The 16540-nt window shown below is 39.3% G+C and overlaps 1 pseudogene; it reads left to right on the top strand.

Moving 5' to 3' along the window:
- Positions 1–246: 246 nt before the first annotated feature.
- Positions 247–2206, top strand: LOC149217365 (protein RRP6-like 3 pseudogene; annotated as a pseudogene).
- The last annotated feature ends 14334 nt before the right edge of the window (positions 2207–16540 follow it).

Raw genomic sequence — 16540 nt, 5'->3', positions numbered from 1 at the left:
AGGTATCATTTTGTTCAACTTAATTGTGCTGCCTCACAGATGTCACATTCCAGGTATTCTATCATGTTGTTCAACCACTGTGTTAAAAGCGCATTTAGAAATTTCTTTAATTCAATGTTGATTGTGGCAATTTTTTCATTGTATTTGTGAAGATAGATATATACTTAAATAAAAAAATGCACATTCTTATGTGCTCAAAATAAATGTAATAGAAGACAGTAATAAATAAACGACTTATTTGCATATATGCAGCAACTGAGACCCACAGCGCCACCGAGGGCCGCCCCGACCCGCCCGACCGGTGGCGGGTCGATTCCGGGAATCGACCCGCCGCCGGTCGGGCGGGACGGGGCGGCACGGGGGTGCCGCTGCGCGGATCTAGACCTGCAGTGCCACCCTCGGGCCGCCCCGCCCTGCCCGACCGGCGGCGGGTCGATTCCCGGAATCGACCCGCCGTGGGTCGGGCGGGGCGGGGCAGCCCGGGGGTGCCGCTGCCGGGGGGCATGCGATGTTCTTGGTAAACCACAGAGGTCACTGTCATATTTGCTTAAAACATATTGTGGAATATCTTCAAATAAAGTCTTTCAGTGTGCAGATTGGCAATTACGTCCTCTACCAGAGGCCATGGTCCAGTATGCACGTGCTGATGCACACTATCTACTTTATATTGCAGACTGCCTTTTTGCTAAGCTTAATGATAAATATGGGTCAAATTTGTTTGAGGAGACGTTCTAATCTTATCACACTTCATTTGTATGAGAAGGAGGGGGCTTCTTCAGGGCAAGCTGCTGCTGCATCTATATTGTCACGCTATTATAGTAGTCAAGGAACAAGTTCTAGTAAATCTAGAGAGTCCATATTGAAAGATGGTATATTTGGGCAGCTTGTGAGGAAGCTATGCATGTGGAGAGATTCTGTGGCCCGGGCAGAAGATGAGAGTTTACATTTTATACTTTCTGATCAAGCAATAATTTTTCTGGCAAAGGCAACACCTACTAGTCCAAAAAAGATTTATAGTACAATTTCTGCAGCTGATTCTATTGTGCAGTCCGTCACCGAGTCTTCTTTCATGACACCAGTTCCTTCACCATCTCCTGTGGTCTATATGCACATAAAAGATTTATGCAACCTCCTTAAAGAGGATGTTGTCAGCAAGAACGGTAATTTGCAAAAAGATATTGCATGTGTGGGAGTTAAACAGGGTAATTATTGTGGAAACATGCAAGTTGACAACTGGGAGGGGCATACAGCAGGAAAATCTTCTAGGTTCAATTCAAAGAGGTTAATGTTCTCTGAGGCAAACCGAGGCAGAGTGTCAAAACAAGGCAGTAAGGAAGCTTCACGTGCACAGTTTGTGCGGAAATTTTCGTGCAAGTCACCTGTTTATCACAATTGTAGAATCTATGCCAGTGATGGTCGCCTACTTTGTTATTGCGATCAGAGAAAGCTTGATTGGTATATTCGTCGGGATTTGGCAGAACTTATAGAGGATGACCCTCCAGCTGTAAAACTTCTTTTTGAGCCCAAAGGTCGCCCTGAAGATGAAAACAATGAATTCTACATTCAAAGCAAAAAGAACATGTGTGTTGGTTGCGGAGAGAGCAATCATTATTTACGGTACAGGATCATTCCGTCTTGCTATAGGATGCATTTTCCAGAACATTTAAACAGCCACCGGTCACATGATATTGTTTTGCTTTGTGTTGACTGTCATGAAATTGCACATTCTGCCGCTGAGAAGTATAAGAGACAAGTTGCTACTAAGTTTGGAATTCCTTTGTTTGCAAGAAAGGTAGTAGATTCTAGGGATAGTCAAGGAGGAGTCAATGGAGCTGAATTTGTTGCAGATGGTGGTGAAAGAGGTGTTTCTCCTTTGCAATTGAGAATTGCTGCAATGGCACTCTTGCGGCATGGATAAACAATGCCAAAGGAACGACGTGAAGAGCTTGAAATGGTAATAAAAAATTATTACGAAGGTACGGATATTACTCGGGAAGGCCTAGAGGCTGCCCTACTTGTTGGCATGGGTCCAAGGGAGAAAAGGCGTTTAAGCAAGAAGAAAGGTTTGGTTTTTAAGCAGCTTGGCATAAATTCTAGTTCTATGGACAGTAGTGGTTCTAAAGGCAACGAAGTTGATAGCTCTCCGTGGAGAAGTACTTTGAGCACAAAAGGAACGGATGGCTATTCAAGCTTTAAATGGCATTAAAAAAAAGCTAAATGCGTGAAGTATGTTTAAGAGAGTAGGGAGACGGAGAAGAGTATAGTTCTCACAATGACTCCCAACTATTCTACAACACTCTCAACATTGCAAGAAAAGAAAGAATTCTATGCCACAATTGAAAAAAATTCTTCTGCCATTGGTATTGAAGGTATGGGAGAAATTAAATCAAATCTAACCCCAATATATTTTGATGTTATTTATTTTGCTGCTTTTTTTCATATAATTCGAAGTTTGTTTTAATGAAAAATTAAAAAGAATTGCATCGAATTGATACAGAGATGAGCACATTTAGTATTGTACGAAATTGTCTACGAGGATTAAATTTCTAATATATTTGTGGATGGATATTGATATTTCTTTAAAAAATAAATTACATTCTAAAATCATCATCAGAATTTACGACAAAGTAAGAAATATTATTATTTTTTCTAGTTCTAGAAATTCTAGTTCTATGGACAGTAGTGGTTCTAAAGGCAACGAAGTTGATAGCTCTCCGTGGAGAAGTACTTTGAGCACAAAAGGAACGGATGCAGAATTAATTTCATCCACTGTTGTGGAAGAGAATTTGCCAATATATTCATTGAATATTGAAGCCGACATGGTACGCTTAAGAAGAATACTTTGAAACCCCGGATACAACATGAATATTTGTAAAGATAAGTTTAAACGAAAGTATGGAAAATTAAGCTGCTGCATACAATGCAATGGAATCAAAGATATAGTTTATTATATTTTTACAGCAACATGATGGATATGCGTGAAGATATTTCTTTTGACATGAGAGATATTGGTTTTTAAAATAAGGAATATTGTTCGAGATAATTAACCGAAAAAGTTGCCCTTGTTTAATAAATTTATATATTAATAATATGTTTATATGTATTGATATAAGAGGTTTGATCTTGGATGGTTATTTTTTATGTCTCTTCACACATAACGCATAACAAATACATTTGGTTTAAATGATATGTCGGCTTGTAAAAGGTTACCTATTATGTTATGCATGTTGCTTGTACATCTTCTTTGGTGGTTGTTCATTTATCATTAGAAAAATAAAGAAAAACCTTTATGTTCTCACATCTAAATTTTGTTTCACCATTTTGGGTATTAAACACCTTGGAAGGAAACACATGTGAATGATAAATCCTATAATAGTATGCTTGACATATATTACTAATATTACTAATTTTAAATTAGTTTTTCTTTCAATTTTTCTTAGCTCTCATGTATTACTTTCTTCGACTCTGATATTTTTCTCATTACATTATATTAGCTATAGTTCATACTTTTCAAAAATAGCTTGAAAGCCTTCATTCATCATATTATGTTTATGTGTGTTAGATAGAAATATCTAGAACAATAAATTCACTTAGTATTAAAAACAATCTACACATTCATTTACACATTTTTTTATGTTTTCAAGAGTATTTATATGTGTGTGTGTATGTGTGTTTAGTCTGTGGATAATGCAGGCTTAACATAGGGCTTGCAGCAATCTTCAAGCCTATTAATTAGCGTTTATGATTGTTCCCCTTTGGTTCAATGACTTATGGTTTGTTTATTAACCTCGATAACTAACCTAACCCAAAGAAATATTACATTCCTCTTTTGATTTCACAATTTTCAAAATACAAAACATTAATACATTGGAATAACCACAAGCATAAAAAATAAAGACAAAAATCAGAAAACAAAAATACATGTTTAACATTCATTCGCTTATATGAATAAATGACTTGGCCTACCGCAAAACCACAGTGAATAGAAAGATGCTCTACCCAACCAATGGGAACTGGTACCTGTACTGGAACTCCCCCTGAGAAAATTTTCTTTTTGTTTTGCTAAACTAAGAGTTGTACCTTCTATTTTATTAAATCGGAAAAAAAAAAATACATAAAATACAACAGTCCCCAAGGAACTTTGGGCTAAAGAAATATCAAACTGCTTAAAGCCATAGACCCACAAACAGAACAACAAAACCCTCAAAAAGGAAGAAATTGCATTGCAATTGAGAAAGATCCATTACAATGCAATTTCATTCAGCAAAGAATTAATGCTCTTCAATTTCTTCCAGATGCAATGCAAGAAATTGGGTTGGAGAAAGGGGACTTTAGTGAATCACGTGTGGCAAAAAAGGCAAAGGAACCCCAACCACCATTACATGGAATGTATGGAAAGACATATATTGGGAGATTTGCAGACATCAAAGACCCATTAGAAGAGGAAAATGAGCAAAATGAGCAAAATGAAACAGAAAATATTGTGGAAGAGGACAATGATGAAACTCTAGAGGACGAAGAGTTTGGATTACGTGACATTGTTGATTAAATTTAAGTTATGCTTGTAAATCAAGCTTTGCAATGTTTTGACTTTGAAATTTTATGAGAAGAATAAACACTCAATTAGGGTTGTTATACGTTCAATATTGGTAATATGCGATTTTTGCATTGATTTTTAAGTTAATCATTATTTTTTGAAAAAAAAAGTAGTTATTATTATCTTTTTGACATGAAATTCATAAAAAAAACTATTATTTGACCATTTTTAGTTAATATTTTTGTATAAAAATTGTGATTTTGACATGTTAATTCTATCAAAAAATTATCAAAACGTTTAGTTTTTTTGTTATATTTATGTTAAAAATGGTTATTTTTTATGTCCATTGTTAAAAAATGTTGTTGTTTAGAAACAATTATTTCATGTGGATTGAAAAATTAATTAAGGATGTCTAAATATGTAGATTATCTAAAATTCAAACTATCGACTTTCTAATTTAAAAACGCAAAACAATAAAAACCCCACTAAAAAAAAAAAAAAAATTAAGATAGAGAACAAGAAAATATGAATACAATGACGACTTCAAAAACTATCAAATTTAGAAAATAATTTTTTACATTTCACACACTAGGTCTTTTAAAAAAACGGTCTTTCAAAAAAACGGTCTTTTAAAAAAAGGGTGTGATGCAGAATACTCACTTTTTAAAATCAGGATGAAAATCACTACCATTCACTACCATTCTAAAACTTAATGCACATGAAAAAAATTAAAGTTCCAAAAACCATGTTCTAAAAAAACATGTGTATTCTACATCAACACTTTTGAAAATCGGGTCATTTTTTTGCCACCTCTACAAAACGGGTAACAGTATCAGTTCTCGTTTCAAAGTTTACATTGTTAATTCACGTTCCAGGAGACGCACTCTCAAAAATAATATTAATAACACTGGGTTTTTAATGGCATACACTCTATTAAGCTGTAATACAACGAGTTCAGAATCTAACCTCACTATCAAACTCCGAATCCCAAATGAAATAGATTAAGACAATAACTCAATCGCTGCACTGTACTCGGCAATGTTGTTTGTTGTTTGACCGAGGCTTACCCCATGCATAGATACTAACTCGTCAGAGGGCGAATAGATAACCCAAGCTGCGGAAGAGATATTCCGTGTATTACGACAAGCGCCATTAGCGAAACCAATGTATGTTTGGAGAGGCATCGACATCTGCAATATCAAGAGTAAAACCAAGATAAGCAGGAATAATGACGAAAAGAACACTCTCTAAGCTAAGCACACTGTTTAAACTAAAACACACCAGCTAGAAAGAAAAACTATCCTAACTAAAAATCTCCATACCCATTCTTTTAAGCATAATACCTCTTCAAGTAAAGGCCATTTCTAGGTTTACCCAAAGAGTCCCCATCAAAGTCTACCAATTCATAAGCCCCTTTGGCTAGCTTTCACTTGACAACATAGGGACCATGCCACATAGGAACGAATTTTCCAGCGCCTAATTTATCATTAGCTTGATCATAAACTAAGACTAGATCCCCTTCCGAAAAATTTCGAGGGGTCACATTTTGATCATACTGAGCTTTCATTCGTTTTGCGTGAGTCTCGATCGCTAATGCAGCATCACGTCGATTCTCATCTAATTGAGCCAAGAATAACAAACGCTTTTCCTCTTTGGAAGTGGCTGGAAGTAACTAGATGGCCATTTGCAGTGACGGGATTTCGCATTCAATGGGTAACACGGCTTCCAAACCATAGATTAGTTGGAAAGGAGTGAACCCTGTTGATGTTTTTACTGAAGTTTGGTACGCCCAAAGCGCTGAAAATAGCATGTTATGCCAATTCGACCGATGAATCCCAATGATTCGTCGGATCATGATAACTAAAACTTTGTTGATGGATTCAACCAGACCATTCGCTTGTGGATAATACGGGGTTGAACTATCGTGACGTAAACCAAGCTGGCCTTTAAGTTCGGTCATCATAACATTTCGAAAATGACACCCATGATCAGTGATTATCGCTTGTGGGACACCAAACCTAGCAATTATATGATTGAACATGAAAATTGCAGCTGTCTTGCCGTCTGCCTCGAATGTAGGCATCGCCTTGGCCCACTTAGTAAAATAATCTACCGCAAGGATGATATACACATGCCCCCCGCCCGAGTGAGGGTTACATGTAATAAAATCAATACCCCATTTGGCAAAAGGACCAACAGAAATTATAGGGTGGAGAGGAGCAGGTGGAGCGCGCATCTTACAATCAAAAATCTGGCAGTTGTGGCATTTTCGGACCGCCGTAATACAATCTTTAAATAAAGACGGCCAGAAGTAGCCAGTGCGCAATATCTTTTGGGCTATGGCATACCCAGACATATGACCGCCACAGGCTCCAGAGTGGCAGTCATTTAGAACCCTTTTAGCTTCCTCGTGAGTTAAGCAACGTCGAAAAACAGAGTCCGCCCCACGGCGATAAAGAGTATCTCCAATAATTCTGAATTGTTGGGACTGGAATCGAATTTTCTGACATTCTGACCTTGAAATTTCTGGCCGAAAGGATTGGGTGTGGAGATAAATGATGATATCCCCATACCACAGATCTAAAGTGCTGATTAGAAACAAGGATTCGTCCGCAATGGGCTCCTCGGCCACAGTTTCCGTGTCAGCACGCGAGAAGTCACACATTAACTTCGCAAAAACTAAAGATTTCTTAGACTTAGATTTCTCAAATTCCAAGTCAAACTCTTGCAGGATAACAATCCATTTAGAGTACTTGCCCCCTAGCAATTTCTTGGTCAAAATGTAGATCATAGGGTTGCAATCCGAAATTACCGTAGTTTTACGTAGTAGAATGTAGTGACGAAAACGTTGGATAGCTTGAACGGCTGCCAATGCCAATTTCTCCACATGTGAGTATTTTAGCTCAGTTGGATTTAACGTTCGACTAAGGTAATATATCACATGTTCAGTTCCTGATTCATCTTCCTGAACTAAGACCATTCCAATGGTGGAATGAGAGGCGGCGAGATACAAGAAGTAATCTTGGTTGTAGTTGGGAGGATGCAACAACGGTGCATGGGTCAACGCGTGTTTGAGTGCATCAAAAGATTTCTGAGCTATCTCATCCCAATAGAATGGAGTGTTTTGCTTCAACAACCGGGTAAAACCCTTTGTAACCTCGGCGTAGTTAGGAATGAATCGTCGTAAAAAGTTTGCTTTCCCCTGCAAACTTTGGAGTTGGCGAAGACTCGAAGGAGGAGGCAATTTGATGATAGCTTCGACCTTCGAGGGATCAACGCGAATGTCGGCTTTCGAAACTACAAATCCCAGCAATCGACCCATTTCTATACAGAAGACACATTTGTGTGGGTTCAACCAAATACGATAATGCCTACACCTCATAAAGATTGCTCGTAAATGGACGAGGTGATCAGCTCGATGTAATGAATGAGCAGGCAAATCATCGAGATACGATTGCACAATGTGTTTGATGTCATGAAACGCATAAGACATTGCCCTTTGAAAAGTTGCTTCGGCATTCTTAAGCCCAAAAGGTAATTTGCAATAAGCAAATGTCCCCCATGGACAAATGAAAGCCATTTTTGGTTGATCGGCAGGTAGAATGTTGATTTGATTGTATCCGGAAAAACCATCCATAAAGGAGAATATTTCGCTGCCGACACAATCATCAATGATTTGATTGATATAGGGAGTTGGGTAATTGTCCTTTGGATAGGCTCGATTAATGTCCCTATAGTCGATACATATTCTTATTGTTCCCTGGTTTTTGTTAACCGGAACAATATTCGATACCCAATCCGTTAACAGGATCGGATAAATGAAACCTGCTTTCAACAGTTTTTAAACTTCTGCTTTAATTGCAGCAGCTTTTCGTGGGTGAATCTGACGCAAACGTTGCCGGACGGGTTTAGCATCCAGGTAAGTCTTGATCTCATGAACAACAATCGCGGGATCAATTCCTGGAATTTCCTCATAGGACCAGGCAAACACGTCGCAGAATTCTTGAAATAGGGCCTTATATATTTGAATTTCGTCATTTGTACACAAGGCACCTATATGAATGTTCTCAACAATTCCGGGCTTAACCGAAATGTCAATAGGAATAGTTCGAGAGATGTTTCCCAAATTTAACTCTGAATCGGGATGTTTCATTGGATTCTGAGGTTCCTTGACATATTCAGTTGTAAAAATTGATGAGAAATCATTTTCAAAACGATCATCCTCAGGTAAAAACGAAGATCTGTGATGGAGATCTTCCCATGGTAAATCATCTACACATAGGATTTCACGAATTTGCTCATCAAAGCGAACAAATTCAGAAAACGTAGTTAAATCCGAGGTTGATGTGAAAAATGATTCCTCATGGACCACATTCATTAAGTCATTTTCGGTTGAAGACAGGTCGGAAAACGACTGCACGGCTTCATAGGCAATTTCATATGGACTCAAAGGCATGGAATTACCAAATGAGTCTATCTCAGATTCAGAAGGGACGATCCAAGGATCATCATAAACAATGGTGTCTGATGTAATCATATGAATGGTTGCAAATGAAGATGATGCGTTGATTGGAGGAAAAGGAAAAGTTCCCAGTAAACCGACATCTTTAACTAATCCTACTCCAACATCCTTATATGGGATAGTCGTTTTACCAACATGCTGAATACTCTCTGAAGAGGCTGGTTCGGATGAAAAGTAAGCCAGCTGGTCTATTGTTACGATCTTTCCATTGTGTGGAAACTTTATTACTCGAAAGACCGATGAAACGACCGCTGTCATAGCGTAAGACCAACTTCGACCCAAGAGAAGGTTGTAGTCTAGAGGGGCATCAACCACCTCCACATCTAGACTAACGGTTTTTCCTTCAACCCCTATAGGCAAATCCTATATAATGCCAAAAGGATGAAACCCACGGCCATCAAAGGCCTTTAGAATCATCGGGGATTGATTTAGTGAATGAGAACCAAGCGATCTCCAACACTGTATCGACATAATACACGTTGAGGCTCCCTCATCAATTACAGTCCGATGAATAGGCCTGTTTTTTACTATCACTGGAATCTGGAAAGCCATTTGATGAGAAAAACGCAGTGTACTATTTTCTAGATCGAAAATTATTAGGTTCGGGTCCTGAACATCAACAGCTCCTATAGCCAACAAAAGTAATTTACGTTGTGCTGGGCATGATTGCAGCACTTCCAAAGCCGACATTGCTGAGGGTGAAACAGCTAAATCCTCAACAATGTTATAATTCTGAGCTGCTTTCGCATGTGGATTGAAAGCTGACTTTCGAAGTATACCCTTGGCGAGTGGTTTGATTACCAAGTCTAGATTAGGTTTCTCGATCTGTAGTGGATCGGAACCGAGAGCTGAGGTTGATGGATTAGAATGAGAAGATTCTGCTTCTTTACCATCAACAGGACTCTTACTACCGTAATCTTGCAATCGAGTCGCAATCCTAACATGGGACATCATCAGAATGGGTTCTTCATTGGCACTCGAGGATGAACCTATCATCTTGCTGTCTTGAGCTGGAAAAGGATCCTTCAAAACAGCAGGAGTTTGGGAACCCTTGACAATCTTCACAACCTTTGCATGATGAGGGTAGTCTCTTGTAAAATGTTCATCGTCACAAATGAGACAAGGATAATGAGGTTTGCACTTTTCGTCATTGGATTCCGTCTTTTTAGGTTTCTCCTTTGAACTTTTGTCCGTTTTGTTCTTCTTCTTTCCTTTCCTCTTCCCACCCGGATTTTGATTTGGCTGTAGATGACTCTACAACGTGAATATCGGCGGAAATCTCTACAAAAGAATCTCCTGTTGGGGAATCAGGCAAGGTTATGATAGGGGAAGAATTCTTGGAAGACTTCTTCTTACTTTTAGTGTTAACCGTGCCAATCATACCATCAGCGGCATGAGATCCCGAAGGAGCTGCAGCGATTTGATTTTTCTTGGGAAGATCGGGAATTTTTTCATGTAACATACCTGACTGAGTATAGACCAAGTCAAGGTACTGTGCTTGAGCAATGACTTTCTCCTCAGTAACCACTCCAGCTTTAGCAACATCTTCAGTGATTTTTGGCAACAAAGATTTTACAAACCACTCAGCCAAAATCTGATCCGGAATAAATACCTTCACTAAACGGCGTCGACGTCTCCACTCATGAATATGATTTGAAATGTAAGTGGATGTCGATTGTTTTAGCGAAGTTAACAATTCTGTGCCATTGTCATATCGGACTGGCAACTGAAAATGAGTTAAAAATGAGGTAGCTAACTGACTAAAATTATAAAAAGTGCCTCGCAATAACTCAATGTACCACTTGGCCGCGAGACCAATTAGAGTGCACTGGAAAAGTCTAAGACGGATTGAATCATCTGTGATGGAGTTAGACGCACACCAGAGGTGGTAAGTCATCACATGGTTCGACGGGTCCTCTCCTGATTTACCTTCGAACTTGGGAATGTCACTGGGAAACTTATTCGGCATTGGCGGCCAAAACGGAAGATAATTAATGGGATCGTTCGTTAGGTGTGACAAGTCAGGCAAGTCCAAAGTTGTGATAAATGGTAAATGCCGATTAGGATCCCTGAAACTCTGGGTCATGAGACTAGCCCCAGGAGGAGGATATCCAGGATAACTAGGAATAGGAATCGCATTCGGGATATTGTATCCTCCCGGAAAACCAGGATTAACTGGACTGTACTAAGGTTGTTGAGGTTGTTGATAAGTGTACCCAGGATACGGTTGATACTGATAAACTGGCTGCTGGACAGCAGGACCGAATTGATACTGTCCCTGGTACGGTTGATAGGTGAATTGTAGTTGACTTGTGACAACTGTACTTAAACTAGGTTGACCTACAGGCATCTGAACCGAAGTTTGAATAGTAGATCCAGACGGTGGTAAAGATGTCTGAGGAGTAGATACAGGAACAGTAGAAACCGGAGCTGTCAATACTCCAGAAATAGGTGGGTTAGATTGAACAGATGTAGCGGCAGTTGTAGCAGTCGTTTGAGGCGGAGTACGAGGTGTACTAGGCCCAGGCTGAGAAACTATCGAAGGTACAGAAGTTTGAATGTTAGACTGGACTAGTTGCTGTGGTGTACTAGAAACTAAGGGTTGTCCAGTTTGAGATGACAACTGTACACTTGGCTGCAACACCTGTTGGGTTTGCGATGGATCCCACACTATATTCATTTCGGGGTACTGACCCATAACTGGTTGAGAATATTGAGGACCATAACCAGGTTGAGGGTAGGATTGATAATTGAAAGGTACATTTCCCATTCCTTGAACATATGTTTGACCTTGGGGTGGTTGGAAACCTTGGTTCGAGTATTGACCTTGGGGCTGATACCCTTGAGGCACATACTAATATTGGGGTTGACCTTGAGGTATAAATTAATACTAGGGTTGACCTTGGGGTACATATTGAGCCTGGGGTTGACCTTGAGGAACGTACTGTCCCGTAGGTATGTACTGTCCTTGAGGTTGCCCCCCAGGCGTTAATTGAGGCTGCCCCCCAGGTGGTAACTAGCCACCTTGAGGTTGAGGATTGGGAATAGAACCTGACATCATAAGAATGTCTTCTACGCTCAACGGCTTATTACCATTGCTTCCAGTTAATAACCCTTGCTCAATGGGTTGAGGAGATGCTCCCAAAAAAGTACTAGAAAGAGACTGATACCCAGAAGGAACAGATGGACCGCCGTACAAAAAAGATTCGAGCGATTGAGTAAACATGGATGACTGTCCTGACATATTTACGGGAGTATAAAAACCTCTAGGTGTTGAGTGATAAGGAGCACGAGGTGGTGAAAAACTTAACCCTGAGTTTTCTAAATAATTAGTCAAAGAAAGATACCAAGAACTACTCCTAGGTGGACTGTAAAAAATTGATTCACGCTCCCTTAGTTCAATGACAGATTGATTTTCAGGGATAGGGATGCCTACTTCTTCTTCTTCCGGAGCAAGTTCTTCAATAGAAATAAGTCCAGAAGGAAGATCTTGAGTGATTACTCTTTCTACCCTAGGTGAACCAGGACCACTAAAAGATGGAGAAACAAACCCCGATGTTGGAGTAGCAGCAAATTCACTTTCAGGCTCGGATATTTCGGGTTCTTCACCTATATCACTAGTAGATGAAAAGCTACCAGCGATTTCGGAGACAGACACTGACTGTGGATTATATTCTGCTACTGGTGTTTGAAAATTAGGATGTACAATCAAAGAAGATTCTCCTTCTTCCGGTGACCCAACTCTACTGTCTCTAGGAGTTACGAGGACTTTTAAGCCTTCAAGTTGGCTCGGTACTTCTTCAGGAGGTTGGCCCCGAAGTCTACGGGACTTCCTCAGTAACTCAGCCACGTTTATAATCTCAAGAGACTGGCCCCGAAGTCTACGGGACTGTCTTGGTAATTTAGCCACAGTTAAAGACTCTTAACTACTTCACACGCAAACAAAGTAAAATCTCAATGAAAAGCACCTAAGGTCTCTAAAGAACCAAACAAATTTGAATCACACGCCTAAAGAATCTAGGAGATCAAACACACACAAACAGTAAATTTCCAGACCGAAAACACTAGTTGGTGATGAAATCCAACGTTGCAGAGTTCAGTACAGAAATGGCGGTTGGAACAGTTACCCCACCAACCTGCTTAATGAATAGACTGGCACAAGTTCCTCCACTTAACCATTTCGAGTGAAGTGAACCCCCCAGAAAATCCAAGTGAGTCTAGCCGACGTCTGCTCCAGGTACAGTGGGATCTTCCCACCACTGTCACCTCAGGAAGAGTCCTAAAGAATATGGCCACTAAGGTTACCAACTGAGACAAATACACCTGGGGGAACAGTCTACGATCCAATACGCACGCAAGGGCAGAGTAGCAAGCTCAATCCCCTTGAAGGCTCCTTGACATAATCCAAGGTTTACCAACAAGTGACCCCAGGCTCCTCGACAATGGTTAATCCGAGGTTTACCGTTTTTAATACGTGAATATCTAGCGTCGTTCCCAATGAGGAAGGATTGATTCCCACACTGGTTCGGACACGATCTCGTGCTTCTCCTTCAAGAGGAGCTTTCCCAGAGCATAAATGCAACAATTGGATTTCTTCCCTACCACAAGATACAACTACTTGTTTGTTTTTACTGTCTTGGAGAGTTAATTACTCTCCTACTCCAAGACACTAGCCTAAGCTAAGTTGGTGTATCAGAGCCCTAGAAATAAAAATGTTACTAGGTGAATTTTACTTTAAGCGTTATTTTTAGTGGTTTTTGTTTAAGTCCAAAGGTGCGGGGATGAAACTCGTGGTATGAAGACTCGACTCAAAATCACTAAAAATGCACCTAAGATGATCTAAACAATATTTTTCTCTTCGATGAACTTTTAAACTAAGAAAGAGTTTGAGAATGCAAATACTTTAGAAACACAAATCTTTCTCAATTAAACAAATTAAAAGAAGAGCTTTTCCTTTCCAAAGCACTCAAAACGAGACAACTAATTATTTCACAAAAATTTCCCTTTTTCATTTCAAAGCGTTCAATCACTACAAAAAACAAACTTTTCCAAAAGAGATTTTTTTTTTATATTTTGTAAATAAAAAACTCAAAACTAATGAAAATGACTAACTTTGAGAGCTACAAACTATAAAAACCTATTTGAAGTCAAAGCCTACTAAAAGTCTTTTTAAGGATGTTTTACTCAGCTAGATTCAAGCTAAGGACTAATTCATGCAGAATCACAAATCAGTCAAGAACAACCAATTTCGTTTTCTTTTTGAAAATGAAAATCCAAACTCTCAAACACAAGCTTTTTGAAGTTTTGTAAAGAGAAAACTCAATGCGGATTCCTCAAACAAGGGGAGATTTCATACATGGTCAGACTCATAAGAAGGCTGGTAGACACTAAGGTGATCTGAAGTCCCTACAGCTTCTAAGCTCAGAGCCACTACACAACCAAAATGAAAAACAAACCCAACAAGCAAAACTCCTAGGAATTTCACCTAAAACCCTAACACTAGTGAAATTAAACCAAGGAAAGTTTTTGACAGGGTACATGCAGGTCTGGGCAATGGCTAAAACCTATAAACAAATTCTAAAGTGATAAAAAAGAGAAAAATTTAAAATTTCTCAAAATTTTGACAGGGTACGCAGGCAGCCTATTTACACAGGTGTGTTCATGCTCTGTGCACAAAGCAAAAGCACGTACAGGTACGCACTATGCTTAACTCAGAGGGTGCATACTTCTCCCAAAACTATGAAAAATAAAAACTAACTCAAAATTAACTAAATCCACCCAATCCCACAATCATCAAGTCAAAAACAGAAACAAAAATAGAGTTTCTCAGGTCAAAGTATAAACAAGGAAAACAATCAAGTCCCCAGTGGAGTCGCCATTCTGTCACATGGAACAAGTCGATCTTGTGGACAAGATAGACCTTCCTAGAATCTAAAGAAGACCTAATGACAAGCAAACCAACCAGATACTATCTTTCTCTAAATATGCTTTAATAAACAATAGCAAACAAGTGTTTTTAGGGCCTACCTTAGGTCCAACGCTAGCTTGTGGATGCCCTCGCTCCTTCGATCCAAATGAGCTCCTCTTCGTGAATCTGCAAACACAAACAAGGCAAACAAATTAATTAGCACCTAAAAAGCCAATTTCATAAAACATATTTATCATGAAAGTCAAGGAGTCCATGAAACAAATAACATAAGATAGTTGTTGAGAAAAATGAGTTTGATTGTATTAATTCAAAAGAAGAAGAACCTTACAACCTTTGCCTTGACGCTGTACAAGCTCCTCCCAGGGTCCAGCAAGAAGTCTCCTCTACTTTGACAAGTTTCACTCACTCCCCAATGAAACCAAAAAGGTATGTGATCTCTCCTCTTTAGGCTTAACTAGGAAGTCTTGATTTCACCAGCATTTACCCTCAAAAATTTTCAGCTTCTAACCTCCCTAGCAACCAGCCCAATGCCTGTATTTATAGTGCAATGGAGGGAGGTTACTAGGTCCTCCTTCAAAGGGATAAAGTCCTCCTTCAAAGGGATAGCTCCTCTCATCAAGGGATTAGCTCCTTCTCTTTTGGGATGCATGAACCACCTCAGAGCGAACAATCCACATCAAAATTCCTTCTAGAAACCTCTAGAATTGACCCAAAGTGAGTTTTTTAAGATAAAACTTGCGCCTTTTGACTTTCACAGGGGTCTGCACCTACACCGTTAGGGACAGAGCGGGTAGGTCCGCAGCTTTTGTACACAGAAGGTGTGGGACCGCAGGTGACTATGAGAGAAACTGCAGAACCAGAGTTACATTGATTTTTAATGTCTTTCTCTCATTTCCAAATCTTGATTTGAAGAGCTGAGGTCTGAGACTTGCGTAGGAGGACAGTACAAGTGATTAGAGACCCATACTGACTGCAAATAATCATGGTGACGATATTTTTGTGTAACATTCCTGATATGACAAGGAAGACACTGACACATATTTTGCAACATGACACAAATCAAATGTCAATAACATGGACCGGCAGTGTCCGGGATCAGGGAATGTGGGGTCGGTGACAAACTACTATGTAACACCTTTACTTCTAGAAGAATAACCCAGAAGAAGACCTTTGTCTACTCTAGGTTCAAACTTACCAAGTTTTTCATTAGTCCTTTCGATAAAACATTTCCTTCCAAAAACTTTAAAGTGTTTTACAGTAGGAGGATTACCATACCAAAGTTCATGTGGAGTTTGATTGATATTTACCTGAACATTCACTTTGTTGAGAATAGTCACAGTAGCAAATGCAACTTCACCCCAAAAGGTTGTAGGAGTTCTAGATTAATCTAGAATAGCTTGAGCCATTTTTGAACTATTCTATTCATCCTTTCTACCACAACATTTTGCTGAGGAGTTCTTGTGGTGGAGAATTGTTTTTTTATTCCATGTTGTTCACAAAAGTCAAAGAATTCATCTAATATGAATTCTCCCCCTCGATCAGATCTGAGACA

This window comes from Pinus tabuliformis, chromosome 1_1 (assembly GCF_031772625.1).
Source record: "Pinus tabuliformis cultivar Carrire ecotype Pingquan chromosome 1_1, CPIR1, whole genome shotgun sequence".
Taxonomy (NCBI): domain Eukaryota; kingdom Viridiplantae; phylum Streptophyta; class Pinopsida; order Pinales; family Pinaceae; genus Pinus; species Pinus tabuliformis.
This window is presented reverse-complemented; position numbering and strand designations above follow the sequence as displayed.